Source organism: Brassica oleracea, chromosome C4, assembly GCF_000695525.1.
Source record: "Brassica oleracea var. oleracea cultivar TO1000 chromosome C4, BOL, whole genome shotgun sequence".
Taxonomy (NCBI): domain Eukaryota; kingdom Viridiplantae; phylum Streptophyta; class Magnoliopsida; order Brassicales; family Brassicaceae; genus Brassica; species Brassica oleracea.
This window is the reverse complement of record NC_027751.1, coordinates 25883277-25893461: the sequence shown is the minus strand read 5'-3', so window position 1 is coordinate 25893461 and position 10185 is coordinate 25883277. Positions and strand designations below refer to the sequence as shown.

At 38.9% G+C, this 10185-nt stretch overlaps 1 pseudogene; it reads right to left on the bottom strand.

The window, feature by feature from the left end:
• The window catches only part of LOC106338506, a 7952-nt pseudogene extending 2843 nt beyond the window's left edge, over nt 1–5109 (bottom strand).
• Nucleotides 5110–10185: the final 5076 nt, after the last annotated feature.

Here is a 10185-nt window from a genome sequence, read left to right as displayed (position 1 = left end):
TTTTTTTTTTAATTTTGGAAATATTCCGAGGAAGTTTATCCCTCGGGATATTCCGACGACATCTTCCGAGGAATATTCCGAGGAATTTCCGACGAACTTGTGGTCCTCGGAATTTTTTCGAAAATTCATTTCCTCGAAATTCCGTCGGAAATTTCCTAGGGAAATTCATTTCCTCGGAATTCCGTCGGAAATTTCCGAGGGATTTCCGAGGAGTTATTTCTGAGGACTTTTTTCGTCGGTATGTCGTCGGAATAGCGTTATTCCGACGACATACCGACGATTTTTTCCCTCAGTAAGCCGTTGTTTTCTTGTAGTGTTATGTGAATAGTCAGAGTATAACGAACCTTGTAAATAGATTGGCCGTTACCAAATATGAAATCAACGGCGCCTTGGATAGTGCAGCGGTGGAAGAAGTGTCGGCCATCAGCATCCCACAAGGTGTCTTGAACTTCAGAAAACCCTACCGAATAAAAAGCACATTTATCACCGTTGAGAGAGTCCTTTTTTCTCTCTTTTCTCTTTCCCCTCCGACTCCCTCTTCTCGACTCAGCCTCTCTGTTTTCAGCTTCCGGTGGCCGACGGAGGGTCTCTACCCGTCGGTTGCCACCCTGTCTCCCGTGTTTCCAGCCTTCCCCTTCTCCAGCTACTACTCTGCCCCTTCCTCCTTGCTTCATCTACTCTGTTCTTCGTCGGGTTGCGGCCGGATCCGGCGTCCTAAATCGGAGTCCGTGGACGTCTACAGCTTCCCCGGAGTGATGGCGAGGTCGTGGCCAGATCTGAGAAGGAGGCGCCGCCTTGATGGTAGATTTAGGGTTTGACCTTGAGCAGATCTGGGTCAGATCTCTCTCGGAGTGCCCGCCAGAGTGGTGTAGCGTCGCTGCCTTCACCGTTCGGGTCTGTTCGCTTCTTCCACTGTCATCCCCTGTCTCCTCATCCGGCTGCTTTGGTAAGAACTTCCCTCACTTGTTTCAAGTTGAAAAGACGATATAGAGGCTTATCGTTGGGGACTTCTTCTTGGGTATGATTTCTGGACAACCACCATGGTGTTATGTTGGGCTTTGAACTGTCTGGGGTCCCAGGTTTGATTGGAGCTTTCATTCTGTTACTCTGCTATATCCTTTCTCCATCCGACAGCTCTCTTCACATCTCTCACCTGCTAATAGGGGCTTCCTGCTCCTCCGCTTTCAAGCTTCAGAAGGAAGATTGCTACTGTCCCCTGCCTCTCTTTATGCTCTGCGACTGGATTCCTTTGTGCCCTGCTAGTGTGGTGGGACCGGTGTCGAGCTGTTAAAACCTCCGCTTCCACCTGCCAGTACTTCACCTGTACTTCATCAGCTGGTTTCTCTGTGTCAGTTTGGATTCCTAGAGGACGGTCTGACATATTCTTGAGATTGCAACGTCTGGAGTAAACTTCACCAGTAGCGATGGCCGGACCAGGACTTGCCGACCCTGCTTCGCCTGTCCTTCTGTCGGAGTTGCCTTAGGGATGGTCTGCGGTCCCTCGGACAGTTCTCCAGTTGTGTTCTCTTATGAGCAATGTGATTTTGAAGCAGGTCCCGGCTTCAAGAGAAACACATTGGTCTCCTGCTAGGTAAGTGTTGTCCATGAAATTGTAATGTTCTAGCTAAGCTTCAGTCGCTTTGGTTGTGCTTGAACCTTCTTTGTCTTAGTTAGTCTTTTTTACCTTTTTTGTGGCTACCTAAGACACCACTGCTTTGTCTTCTGACTTAGCGACTTAGATACATTAGGATTAGATTCGTCAAAGCCGATTGTATCTCTCCGTTTCATTATTCGGTTAATGAGATTCGCATATTATCAAAAAAAAAGTCACCGTTGATCAACGCCGCCACGGCAGGGATCCTAGGGTTTCTGTTCACTTTCCCTTTATTCGGGAAATTGTACGTATTCTGTAAATAATACAAAAAAGGAAAAAAAAATTATCTATAGTAAAAAAACCAAATAAATAGAAGAAAAAGACAGAAGAAAAAAAAAGTCATCGTACCACAAAGTAAAGCTTTTAAAAGAGTTGATTGGCATTTTTTGTTTTGAAGGCTTTACACAACCACAAAGCCTCACCCAAACAACAATCAGACCCCTAGTGTTCCTCTTTCCAGCTCCAACTATTACTATGAACGGTTTATCATACGCATCTTTATTTTCTCCCTAGGGCATAAGATAAGTCGTTACTAAGCTCTCTTTTTTTGCATATATGTCAAGTCAGTTACATGTGGCTATACTGACCTGTAAAGGCCGGCTGCAACGTTGATGAAAAACCAATAGCGGTTGTTGACTGGGACCGAATCAATAGCCTTTTGTATTTTCGTTAAATTTGCATGACCCGATTGATCTACGTACACTTGTTGGTGGTACGCTTCGATGATATGAGGTAAGCAAAAACAACACAAAAGAGCGATGAAAAGTCGACGAGTTCCCATTAGATGATGTCAAAACGTAAGAGACTGTGGAGTAAGGCGAAGACAAATGAGATTAGTGAAGGAAATGTATTATTTAATAAAGGCTCTGCGATTAATGCTTTTTATTTAATTTGTTAAATATTTTGATCAAGATTTAGTACTTTGTTTCCTTTTGATTATGTATGGATCAAAGTTTGAATTTACATTAAACTGGCAAGTTTAGCTTTGTTTTGCGGTTTGGTGATCAATTTTAGTTTGTGTGAGATGCCATAAACCAGAAAAGGAAGTTGTGATCTTTGTGATTGTGGCAACTATAAAGTTTGTGGTCGAGAGTCGAGACTTTGTATTTATTATGAAATTATTACAAAAAAATAACAGTGAATTTTGTGTAGTAACTACATTAGATTGACAGAAAATTACACACATGAAATCAGGAATTAGTCTTATACACTAATAGCACAAAAAGGAAATTGTAATCGTTGTACGGTGGTAACTGTAAAACTAGTGATCGACACTTTACATTTACTTTGGAAATTATTATAAAAAAAATTAACAGTGATTTTTCTAAAAGAAATTACATCAGATTACTAGGAGTAGACCTAACTAGGAGTTTTGGAATTAGCCATACACTAGTAGGCAACTCTACCCAATTCGGTCATTCGGTTCAAGAAAAGATAATATATATATATATATATATATATTATATCTTTAGGGATCTCTAAGTTAGGTGCTATATTATCACACCGAGGACTACGTGAATGCCTCTGAGGCCCTAAGGGGTAAGGTTTCCGCCAGTGTAAAAGAACCGTTATAAGATCGGATAAATGGTTGATCGGCTAAGTTTCTCTACTAACGTTGTTGAAAAGGTTTTTATCGAACCATGTTAACAACTTTGCCTCATATTTGAGATATCAAGTTGTCGACTACCCAAAACAATAACCCTGAATCTTATGAGTACGGTGATGAGGTTATGGTGGAGTTTGAGAGGCCAACGAAACGACTTCAACATATGTCCACAATACAAAACATAGTCTTGTCGATGCATCATTTCATCAGTACGTGTGAGACAGATAAGTTTCTCAAACTGCATATGTGAGTTCATTAGTACATATGTTAACAACTTTGCCTCATATGTGAGTTATCAAGTTGTAGACTACCCAAAACAATAACCATAAAGCTATACGATGAGGTTATGGTGGAGTTCAAGAGGCAACCAAAACTACTTGAACATATATCTCCTCAATACAATACATAGTCTGATCGATGCATCATGTCATTAGTTCGTGTAAGACAGATAAGCTACTTGAAAATAAGTGAATATTTAAATTAGCGTATGTTACCCATTCCGCTCTGACTGAGTCCAAACATTTGAGACTTTAATTTTCATCACTTCTTCCTTCCAACTTTCTTGTGTTCTTCATTTCTGTTTCTTTCTTAGAATTTGATTTTTCATTCCGACTGTTAAGTTATTACTTCCTACAGAGGCGAGACCTGAAAGAAACTGCCTAGTATGAGTAGCCCCGGGTAAAAATCATCGACAAAACAGATCAATGATTTTTTTTTGGATAAATCAAATATATATTAAAAGACAAAATGTGGTTTTCAAAGCGTCAATGCATTTGTGTGGCAGCATTTAAGAATCTAAATAAGTAAGCAAAAGCTAAGAAGCTCTATTACTCTGTGCTTCAAAGAGCATAAAGATCCTTAAAACTGAACCGATTAATATTCTTCGTGCTCGATGCTTTAATGAAGATATCAACAGCAAGAGAAGAAAATTTGTCGGTCTGGAGATTACAGGGGCTCTATTTAAAATAAAATTTTTTTTTTTTCCAAATTATGTTATATTAATATTATGGCCCAAAGCCCAAGTACCTCAGTACCAACAAAAACCACATAAAACCAATAGACTACAAACGATAAGGCCTAAACCCAAATACACTAAAACGGGCTCAAGTCCCAATATCTAAAGACAGCAAACCATCGGCCCAAGGCCCAAGCGAGAAACAGAAGTCAGCCGCTTCCATTGCGAGCCGCAACCTCACGTCCTCCTCAACTACTACCGGAGAATCACCACTGACTCACCGCGCCACACCGGAACACTTAGGCTCCTCACCTTCTTCACCGCGACCGCCAAACCTCCCCGGTACGTCTAATCTCGGAGAGAATCAATCGTGACCGAGATCTCATCCGCGCAAGTTCAAAACAGAGACCAAGGAGGAGGCTTCGCTCAAACATCGACCTTTCCACCGGATGTCCTCCATCGTCCTCCGACGAGAGCTCATCCAACAAACCCGAGCCAAACTTAACTTACCTAGTGAACACAACAAAAAGAAAAGAGACTAAACCCTATAAAGGAGCTAAGGGACCAGAAGCCGGCAACAATGAAGCTGTAAGAGCCTCCACGTTCCGGGAGCTTAGTCGACGCCACAGAGCTGAAGAAGCCTCCACAACCCGGAAACTTTAGCGGCGATGCAAGAGCTGTGGAAGCCTCTACAACCCGGAACCAAAACCAACGCTGAAATGAAGATCTGGCTGATCTAACTCCTAGCCGCGCATCCAGAGGAAGAAGCTCTGTAGAGAGACGAAGTCATCCCTGGACCAAACTCTAACCTAGATCCGCGCGCATGTCGGAGAGAATCGACATATCGGAGCCAACACACGAGGACTTGAACGGAATAACAAAGAAAGGAGCCATCGGCGCCGGTACGCGCTCGGACGCGCCACCGGACGCCGTGTCTCTCCTTTCGCTTTCTCTTTCTCTAGCTTTTTTAAATAAAAATATTTATAGTAACTGGTTTTTTTTTACACTTTTTATAAAAACTCTTATTTAATGAATCATATATATATATTAGGTGTTTTCCTGCACATTATGCATAAATAAATTTTTATATTTAATTTAAATTTAGAATAAAATTTTATTATTATTTTTACCAATATTTTACAATAATTTTTTATTCAATTGAAAATATTTTTATTATAACTCTTAGAATTAAATTTCATTATAAGTTTTATTTAATTTTTATATGTTTTTAAGTTTGAACATTTTACCAATATATTTTTAAAATATATTTAATTTGTATTTGATATGTAGATGTTTATCAATTTTTAGTCAAATTATAATTAAGAATAGATATGTATATATTTAAAATTACAATCTTAGATGGATTTATCTATTCATTTGGGTTAATATATATTAAATCAACTTGTATAAAATTAAGAAAAATATTTTTGATATAACATTGTATAATTATCCAAGTAATACTAAACAGTATTTCTAAAATTTGTAAATCTATAAAATATTTTTTTTTTAAATTGTAAAAATTTGAAAATCTTTTTTAGTAAAGAATTTGTGTAATTATAATAAACAGAAATAAATAATATTTTGAAATTTGTAAAATATTATTATATTATTTAGAGTCATATTTGAATAGACTTACTTAATGATGATGTATAATTTACTAGTATATTCTAAAAAGTTTACAACAAATAAAAATCAGCATTAAATGTAATTAATCATGCCAAATTTATCATGTATACTATGTTATGTCACATTTATTTAGTGAAAGAGATTATAGAAATGACATTTGTGAAATTACTTTGTAAATAATGCCTTAATGATATAATAAAAAATCACAGAATATAAAATAACACCTAAGCTATTGTAAAATAAAAATAAAAATCTAAAAATATTTTAGAAAGATATAATAGTAATTCAAAAACTAAAAATGATATTTTCTTTACTTTAAGTTCACAATTATTTTTTTTGTATATCTAAATTATAATAATATGAAACTTACTTGATAGTTTATTATTATATTTATACAGAAATTTTCCAATTTTTAGTTGTTCCTTTTATATGTACATACTACTTTATATATATATATATATATTATTGTTTAAAAATAGGGTGTGTGCATATCCGGCTCTAAAATGAAACAATAGTCAATTTCAGTATGATTATTATTTCCGTGAAAGATCGGATTGGTTTTTTTTTTTTTTTTTTGCAACTAAGATCGGATTGGTTTTCAACTAGAATCTCACTAAGGTAAAAAACCAATGGTCTGAGAATGACCTGCAACATGACATCCAACCACATCAGACTGACACGTATGAGTTAGACCAGAGAAGTATATCCATTGGCCATGATAAGCTTTCGGGAAAAAAAAACTCATCCTATTCAATATGAGCAAGAGTATGCATGTAATTTTGTAAACATGCATAATGTTCAAAACAATTAGTACATATATAGACTAAATTTAAAAACAATGTTGCCTGGCTTATATTGCCGTAGTGGAATCGACACCACCAAAACAATTTAAAAAAAAAAAAACTCGCGACTAATTACACAATAATATAAGATAATGGTCTCAGTACATTTAAAATGAGGTGATTAGAAAACCCTAGACATTTTCCTTCTATAAATAAGGACTCACTCTTCCTTTGAGAGGGATCCTTTTTAGCCACTTTTAGACCCTTTCTCTATTTCTAGAGAGAGAAACACTTCTCCACATGCTTTCATCTAAGCATTTGTGATCCCATCGTTGTAGAACTACGATTGGCTTGATCTCCATTTGGGGTACGTAGGCATCCCTTCACCGGGTCCAGCCATAATCATTAAACCCCTTTTTACTCTCTTCAAGTCGGTTCCAGCTAGTTCTAATCTAACAAGAAGACTTCTCCTAACCCCATAGTCGAAATCTGTCTAGCCCTCGCATAGCACCGATTTCGGTACAAACAATTGGCGCCCACCGTGGGGCATGGAGAAGTATCTTTGAAAAATGATTGAACTCGGAGTCCGTTTGGTCGTCACTCGACCGTTTGCTCGTCACTTTGACATTTATGTCGTCGCTAGACCGTTCTGTCGTCTTTTGACCATTCTGTCATCGTTCAACTGTTTGGTCGTAGTTCGACCGTTTAGTCGTCAAAAAAAAAAAAACAACAAGTAAATGCACTTTTATGTCACTTTTACTCATCGCAAAAAGAGGGCTACGAGTAAACGACAAGCTGAATCCTTTACTCGTCACTTTTACTCTTTGAAAAAAGAGTAGATGACGAATTGCATTTTGCCTTTCAAGAAAAAAAAAAATGCTGGGACCTACCATATTTTATCCGCTCGCCCAATTACAATTCAACTCGGTCAAAGAAGACGGCTAGGTTGCGACTAGGCCTGGGCATTTCGGGTATCGGTTTGGTTCGGTTCGGGTATTTCGGGTTTTGGGTAGTTCGGATAGGGGCTAGAGGATCCATTTAGTACTTGACCTATTTTTGGTTCGGTTCGGTTCGGATAGTTTCGGGTTCGGTTCGGTTCGGATAGTAAATGTAGGAACCGGAAAATATCCGGAAAAAGTTCGGTTCTCATTTGGATCCGGTTCGGGTTCGGATAGTTCGGGTAGTTCGGATAATTTGGATAAAATATCGGTTATTTAGGGTAAAATATCAAATAATTAGGATGATTTAGATAAAAAATTTGGATATTTCGGATTACTTTGGATATTTCGGATAAAACTATCTGGATAGTTTCGGATACTTTCGGGTAGTTTGGATACTTTATAATAATTTAGTTATCCTCAACTATTTTCAGATACTTTTAATAGAATTTTAAATTAAAAATATATATTTAGTGATGTTATATGTATATATAATTAATATTTTTATATATTCGGGTACCCATTCGGTTCTCGGTTCGGTTCCGGTTCGGTTCGGTTATTTCGGATATAAAAATATAGGAACCATTCGGGTATTTGAGAGTATTAGTCTGGTTCCGGTTTCGGGTATTTCGGTTCGGTTCCGGTTCGGTTCTTCGGTTCCGGTTATTTTGCCCAGGCCTAGTTGCGACTAAACCCAAAAGTCAAAGGTGAAAGCTGTAAACTCAAGCATTTCTCGTCGTACTGAAGCGAAGAGTTTGAAACAGAGTTTGCGATGTCTCAGCAACCCGTTGCATGAATGTGACGAGTAAAAGAAGCTTTCTTTTTATCACACCGAGTAAAAGAATCTTCCAAGCGATGCTTTTACCCGTTTCAGTTGACGATCAAAGCTCCAAAAATTTGTAATGACTTGTCATCACCAACAAGAACGTGATCAGCTCAAAATATGTACCACGAGCACTTCCTATGCACACTTTCTTGCTAGGCCGTGGTTACACTTCATCGCTTTTCCTCGGCAGCGAGTTCACTATAGCGAGGAAAATCACTTTGCGTCGCAGCCCGTGATGCAATTTCAGACTAACAGCTCATCGGCTAATTCTCATAGGGATTGTATCACTTGGTCATATACGTCATTGGCTAAAGAAGACAATCACCATCTTCAAACAGCTCCATCAATGGCTACTCGGCACCTCATTTTTGACCAGTCCGGGTTGTTTTACTCAGAACATTTGTCAACGACTAAAAGCTCTCGACGACTAAAAGCTCTCACCGACTAAACGCAGAAGCTCAACGACGATGTCTTCAAAAGCTCCATGAACGGAAGCTTCGTGCCGACTTCAAGCTCTGTTACTCGCCATGGTCTTTCCAACTTAAAGCTCTCCAACGGGTTCTTGATTCACGGAACCGAAATGCAGCGGTTCATCGCCGAGCAACAGTACGCTTTTGTAACAGCCCGATCCCCCGGCGTCGACCGGGGTTATCGAAGGGGCGTTATGGACACGTGTCTACTCATTTAGCCAACCCTACGTGTCCCGTTACTGGTCCCGAGAGACGAGCGCATAACCTTCTTTGAAATACCGTCACACCCACATCCATATACTTCTACTTACAGTCCTGCGCACAGGGAAAAATGGAAATGGAGGGGTAGTGAAGTGGTTCTAGCCCAGCCTGCCCGCATGACACTCTATACTACTCTATGCGGGAACTAGGACTGACTAGCCACTACAATCAGTTAATGCATTTTATCATTTCCTAACGTCATCTATTGATTTTCCACATTCACTTCCATTCATTTCTAACAACCTAGTGATCAATCAATACAATGATCTCACTCATTGCCACACACGTCAAACCCTAGGCTTAACCGACTCATCATACCAGTCCGACTCGATCCTATGACACCTTTAACTCCCTGTTACCCGACCATGAGCTAAAAACCCTACAATGCACATCCTTTTCATCTTTTCGTCCTTTTCAACAGTGGGTAGCCCCAACTAGGCTTCTACCCCATATTCTTGTGGATTGGCCACATCTCCTATGGATACCTAGCGTGGACTACTACCCCACATACTTTCCTTAGACCCTCTATATGCTTTCCCACCCATGCTTAACCTTAACATCATTCTCTCATACTTTTACTTATCCTTTCACTTCCTTATCATTTTCACTTATCCCTTCCCATTCTCATTTACCTTCCTTTTTCATTCATACTTGTACTTGGGACTCAATTCACTAGACGCCACCCGCTATCGGTGTCACACACAATACACATCGCATTCAAGTTCTACTTCAATAACATTTATAATCATTACTCGTCTATCGTCCTAGCATTTATTTCTCTCTAGCATCCTAACTTCAATCACAACAACACATGGGACAACACATCCAAACATACTAGAATCAACTACCAATCAATCATCACCACAACAATTCAATTCAGTTCATCGAGTCCCATTTATCAGTATGAGGGTTCTTATGCATCATGATCCATTCATCTATCATCCTAGCAATACCATGTCCTATCAACCTAACTCCCAATCAGGGTCTAATCAAACCTAACTCCAACATATAGGAGTATACAGAATCATGAAAGAAGGTTGGGTTCGAGACACTCCACCTTAGCCTAG